The sequence below is a fragment of the Poromitra crassiceps genome (genome assembly GCF_964638095.1).
Source record: "Poromitra crassiceps genome assembly, chromosome: 1".
In the NCBI taxonomy this organism is placed as follows: domain Eukaryota; kingdom Metazoa; phylum Chordata; class Actinopteri; order Beryciformes; family Melamphaidae; genus Poromitra; species Poromitra crassiceps.
The window spans coordinates 5,631,387-5,637,386 of record NC_139623.1 but is presented as its reverse complement, the minus strand read 5'-3'; the positions used below and the strand labels follow the sequence as shown (position 1 = coordinate 5,637,386).

The 6,000-nt window shown below is 45.9% G+C and overlaps 1 protein-coding gene across 1 annotated transcript in view; it reads right to left on the bottom strand.

Annotated features, from left to right (window-relative positions):
• Window positions 1-6,000, bottom strand: part of LOC310786631 (B-cell receptor CD22) — a gene marked incomplete at both ends in the record, with an annotated part of 32,041 nt that overhangs the window by 17,456 nt on the left and 8,585 nt on the right.

Genomic DNA, 6,000 nt, shown 5'->3' with positions numbered 1-6,000 from the left:
CTGACTCCGCCAGATGGGGGCGGCATTGTTCCACAAATTCACAATCCCACCTCCTCTGAACTCGGCTCAAGATTGGAGTTTAAACCGGCCCGCGCCCAGGCGACCCAATCAGCGTGATCTACGGGCGGGCTTTAGGCGAGACCGGGTGTGACGCCACTGAGAATCGCCTGTGCGTTTGTAGTTCTTTCACTATTCAATATGGCGGCGGCTACCGAGGCTAGCTCCAGTGGGCTAGTCAAACATTCTATTCAAAAAACAATAAGCTAACATAAACGTTAAACACTTGATCTTACAGTGAGTACGAAACCGTAACTGTATTGCTGTAACGTTATCAACTATGAACGTTAGTAAACAAGACATTGTTGTAGAATTTGGGGAGATAGCCTTCAGACCGTTGCTAGGCTGGGAGAACTGAGCAGCCATCAGCTAGCTGTAAGGCTAGTGAATGGCTAGCCATTAGCCATTCACGCAATTCACACAAACACAAAGCCCTTCTCACCACTGCCCAGTAAACATGTAATCTGTTAAACCATAATTTTTGTTCCAAATAGAAATAAATCATAACGTTAATCAAAATGCCACTGAAATATTAGCTAATCAACACAGAACTGCAAGGATCAGTGTGATGTATTGTCCCTTTACTGTTAGCTGAACGCAGTGTATTCTGCTATGACTGGCATGATTGGAATGTTGGCTGCTGTTTAATAAACCACGTTAACTCACGTTGGTGTCCGAGTGACATATTATGTTATACAGGCGAGATTAAAGATCTCAGGATATAACAATCAGTTTATCTGATATTTTCCCCCGTATGACGCTTGCATAAATTATACTGTGAAGTGTGAATATAGCTCTCACAAGCATATTGTAGTCCTTTATGTCTGATATTCTGGAGCTGTTACTCGAGAAATTGGTTTATCGATAGAACATATCTTAAGATTTTGCACTTGCACTTTTGATAGGGGGTAAACAAACGGCATGGGAGCCAATACTAGGAATAAATAAACAAGGAACCATTCTTAAAGTTTGAGATTATATCCAAATACATACTGCATGGTGTACTTTTTCCTCTTCTCTGTGCATACCTTGACGTCCTCTGGGCTCCAGGCAGCTCCCTTTCGCAGATTCATCTGACATCAGCATCTTTATGAATTTACATCATCTTATCATTGTATCCAATCGTGCCTCAAGACCAGCAGATTATGTAACAAGTAACAACACCACCACACAGCCGTCTTTTCTCCGTATAGTTTATTATCACAAAAGTAAGCAAATAACATTCTCCAGTCATGCGTAAACATCTATCATTCCACTGACAGATATGCTAAAATTCACCAGTCCTTAATGCTAAATAGTAGCGTTAAATCATTAGCTAGAGAGTGTTGCGTCTCCATGACGTTAGCCGTCCAGGGTGCGTGCCACTCGGTGTCATATCGTGTCATCAGTTCCCTGAAGAAACGAACAACGATATGTGTTAGTAATTCATCGCTGTTAACGTTAACAATATTCACCAATCATCAGACGTAGCACCCCAACCTCCGGGCGGGCGCTGACCGTGCCGGGGGCCCCTCTCCCGGCCGCCCCTCTCCCGGCCGCGGAGACCCAGCACAGCCACCGCCCACGCCGAGAGCCCCTCGCGTGGGCGGTGGCTGCCCTGGGTCTGCGCGGCCGGGAGAGGGGCCGGGAGAGGGGCCCCCAGCACGGGCGGCGCCCGCCCGGAGGCCGGGTCGACTGCTAGCTAGTTGTGGATTGCTGCTGCCAAGCTAACTCGCAAATGTTGCTAACGTTAGCGTAACATCAGTTAATCCAATCAGTTACATTTAATGTGCAAAATGGCCTACCTGCACTTCATCCTCAGTCAGACATCTGCCGTTATTCTTCTTTCTTTTGGCAAATTGAATAGTCAATGTTTGCACCCAATATTCACCTTACAAAAACAGCAAAAATCTGCGACCTCCATGCTAACTATTTAGCAATTGTAGTCCTAGCTGTTTACAATTCTCCAGGCGCTGCCGCTGCTACGTCATGAAGGCAAGTCGATCTGATTGGTTGGCGTTGGCATGCCCAGACGGTGACAGACAGACGGTCCATCCAATCACCTGCCAAGTAGCTTGAAAAAAGTGACCGCCCTCTTCAGCAAGGTAGCTTGGCCAAACCCAGATGGGTTGGAGCCTTACATGTTACATGGAGTAGGAGTGGGTGGAAGCCTTACATGTTACGTTGAGTAGGAGTGGGTTGGAGCCTTACATGTTACATTGAGTAGAAGTGCGTTGGAGACTTACATGTTACGTTGAGTAGGAGTGGGTTGGAGACTTACATGCGTTGAGTAGGAGTGGGTTGGAGCCTTATGTTACGTTGAGTAGGAGTGGGTTGGAGCCTTACATGTTACGTTGAGTAGGAGTGGGTTGGAGCCTTACATATAGGAGTGGGTTGGAGCCTTACATGTTACGTTGAGTAGGAGTGGGTTGGAGCCTTACATGTTACGTTGAGTAGGAGTGGGTTGGAGCCTTACATGCGTTGAGTAGGAGTGGGTTGGAGCCTTATGTTACGTTGAGTAGGAGTGGGTTGGAGCCTTACATGTTACGTTGAGTAGGAGTGGGTTGGAGCCTTACATGTTACGTTGAGTAGGAGTGGGTTGGAGCCTTACATGTTACGTTGAGTAGGAGTGGGTTGGAGCCTTACATGTTACGTTGAGTAGGAGTGGGTTGGAGCCTTACATGTTACGTTGAGTAGGAGTGGGTTGGAGCCTTACATGTTATGTTGAGTAGGAGTGGGTTGGAGCCTTACATGTTACGTTGAGTAGGAGTGGGTTGGAGCCTTACATGTTACGTTGAGTAGGAGTGGGTTGGAGCCTTACATGTTATGTTGAGTAGGAGTGGGTTGGAGACTTACATGTTACGTTGAGTAGGAGTGGGTTGGAGCCTTACATGTTATGTTGAGTAGGAGTGGGTTGGAGACTTACATGTTACGTTGAGTAGGAGTGGGTTGGAGCCTTACATGTTACGTTGAGTAGGAGTGGGTTGGAGACTTACATGTTACGTTGAGTAGGAGTGGGTTGGAGACTTACATGACTGTTACGTTGAGTAGGAGTGGGTTGGAGCCTTACATGTTACATTGAGTAGGAGTGGGTTGGAGACTTACATGTTATGTTGGGTAGGAGTGGGTTGGAGCCTTACATGTTACGTTGAGTAGGAGTGGGTTGGAGACTTACATGTTACGTTGAGTAGGAGTGGGTTGGAGCCTTACATGTTATGTTGAGTAGGAGTGGGTTGGAGACTTACATGTTACGTTGAGTACGAGTGGGTTGGAGACTTACATGTTACGTTGAGTAGGAGTGGGTTGGAGCCTTACATGTTACGTTGAGTAGGAGTGGGTTGGAGACTTACATGTTACGTTGAGTAGGAGTGGGTTGGAGACTTACATGACTGTTACGTTGAGTAGGAGTGGGTTGGAGACTTACATGTTATGTTTGGTAGGAGTGGGTTGGAGCCTTACATGTTACGTTGAGTAGGAGTGGGTTGGAGACTTATGTTACGTTGAGTAGGAGTGGGTTGGAGACTTACATGTTACGTTGAGTAGGAGTGAGTTGGAGCCTTACATGTTAGGTTGAGTAGGAGTGGGTTGGAGACTTACATGTTATGTTGAGTAGGAGTGGGTTGGAGACTTACATGTTACGTTGAGTAGGAGTGGGTTGGAGCCTTACATGTTACGTTAAGTAGGAGTGGGTTGGAGCCTTACATGTTACGTTGAGTAGGAGTGGGTGGAAGCCTTACATGTTACGTTGAGTAGGAGTGGGTTGGAGCCTTACATGTTACGTTGAGTAGGAGTGGGTTGGAGCCTTACATGTTACGTTGAGTAGAAGTGCATTGGAGACTTACATGTTACGTTGAGTAGGAGTGGGTTGGAGCCTTACATGTTACGTTGAGTAGGAGTGGGTTGGAGCCTTACATGTTACGTTGAGTAGGAGTGGGTTGGAGCCTTACATGTTACGTTGAGTAGAAGTGCATTGGAGACTTACATGTTACGTTGAGTAGGAGTGGGTTGGAGCCTTACATGTTACGTTGAGTAGGAGTGGGTTGGAGCCTTACATGTTACGTTGAGTAGAAGTGCATTGGAGACTTACATGTTACGTTGAGTAGGAGTGGGTTGGAGACTTACATGTTACGTTGAGTAGGAGTGGGTTGGAGCCTTACATGTTACGTTGAGTAGGAGTGGGTTGGAGCCTTACATGTTACGTTGAGTAGGAGTGGGTGGAAGCCTTACATGTTATGTTGAGTAGGAGTGGGTTGGAGCCTTACATGTTACGTTGAGTAGGAGTGGGTTGGAGCCTTACATGTTACGTTGAGTAGGAGTGGGTTGGAGACTTACATGTTACGTTGAGTAGGAGTGGGTTGGAGCCTTACATGTTACGTTGAGTAGGAGTGGGTTGGAGCCTTACATGTTACATTGAGTAGGAGTGGGTTGGAGCCTTACATGTTACGTTGAGTAGGAGTGGGTTGGAGCCTTACATGTTACATTAAGTAGGAGTGGGTTGGAGCCTTACATGTTACGTTGAGTAGGAGTGGGTTGGAGCCTTACATGTTACGTTGAGTAGGAGTGGGTTGGAGCCTTACATGTTACGTTGAGTAGGAGTGGGTTGGAGCCTTACATGTTACATTGAGTAGGAGTGGGTTGGAGACTATGTTATGTTGGGTAGGAGTGGGTTGGAGCCTTACATGTTACGTTGAGTAGGAGTGGGTTGGAGCCTTACATGTTACGTTGAGTAGGAGTGGGTTGGAGCCTTACATGTTACGTTGAGTAGGAGTGGGTTGGAGCCTTACATGTTACATTGAGTAGGAGTGGGTTGGAGACTATGTTATGTTGGGTAGGAGTGGGTTGGAGCCTTACATGTTACGTTGAGTAGGAGTGGGTTGGAGCCTTACATGTTACGTTGAGTAGGAGTGGGTTGGAGACTTATGTTACGTTGAGTAGGAGTGGGTTGGAGACTTACATGTTACGTTAAGTAGGAGTGGGTTGGAGCCTTACATGTTACGTTGAGTAGGAGTGGGTGGAAGCCTTACATGTTATGTTGAGTAGGAGTGGGTTGGAGCCTACATGTTACGTTGAGTAGGAGTGGGCTGGAGCCTTATGTTACGTTGAGTAGGAGTGGGCTGGAGCAGGGGCGGACTGGGACCATAATTCAGGCCAGGCATTAGATACCATGCAGGCCAGGCCAACACACGCGGACACACTTTTGAAAAATGTCGGCCGTTTGAAGCAAGATTTGGTGAATATAATGCTAACGTGATGTTACATGTTATGTTACCTATTTGTTCACTAATAGAATTCAACATTGCCTAGATAACTGCAAGTATAATATGAAGACGTAAAAACAAAAACATGCCTCTGTACAAAAGCTTGACAACAAACTTCATTTAAGGAAGAGTGCAGTGTCCTGTCTTGGCTTGTCTGAGGTTAAATGCAAATACAAAAAAAATCTAAATGCTTCATCTCCACTTTAAACTGTATTGTGCAGTCCTACTGATAATCCCATAATGCACATTAATAAGCATATAGCCTACATTTTTCACTTTATGCTCTGAAATTGTAGCCTACCTGAAGGTTCCTGATTCTGATAAGTTCAACACCACCTCCAGCTCTGCAGGAGCACCTGCTGCAGAGCTAGTGCTGCTTCTGCCTCCTTCTCCAGTTTTGTGAAGAAAACCCCAAAAGCAATCCAACCCATACTTTCAGTTTAGCCACTACTGTTGACATTTGACCAATGGGATTATATAGCCTAATATAAATAAAAAAATAAATATAAATTAGTGTTAATTTAATTTCTCTCGAATATTCTAGAGGCAATAGACAATTGTCTACCACTGATATTGTAGTTTAGGCCAAGACACAACATAGACTCCTTGCTTTCCACCTCTGCACCTCTTTTCTTCTCCATTTTGGCACCATTGAACAGCAAGCTCCGCCCACCCGCGCTGGGGTCTCAGCAGCTTCTGACTGAAA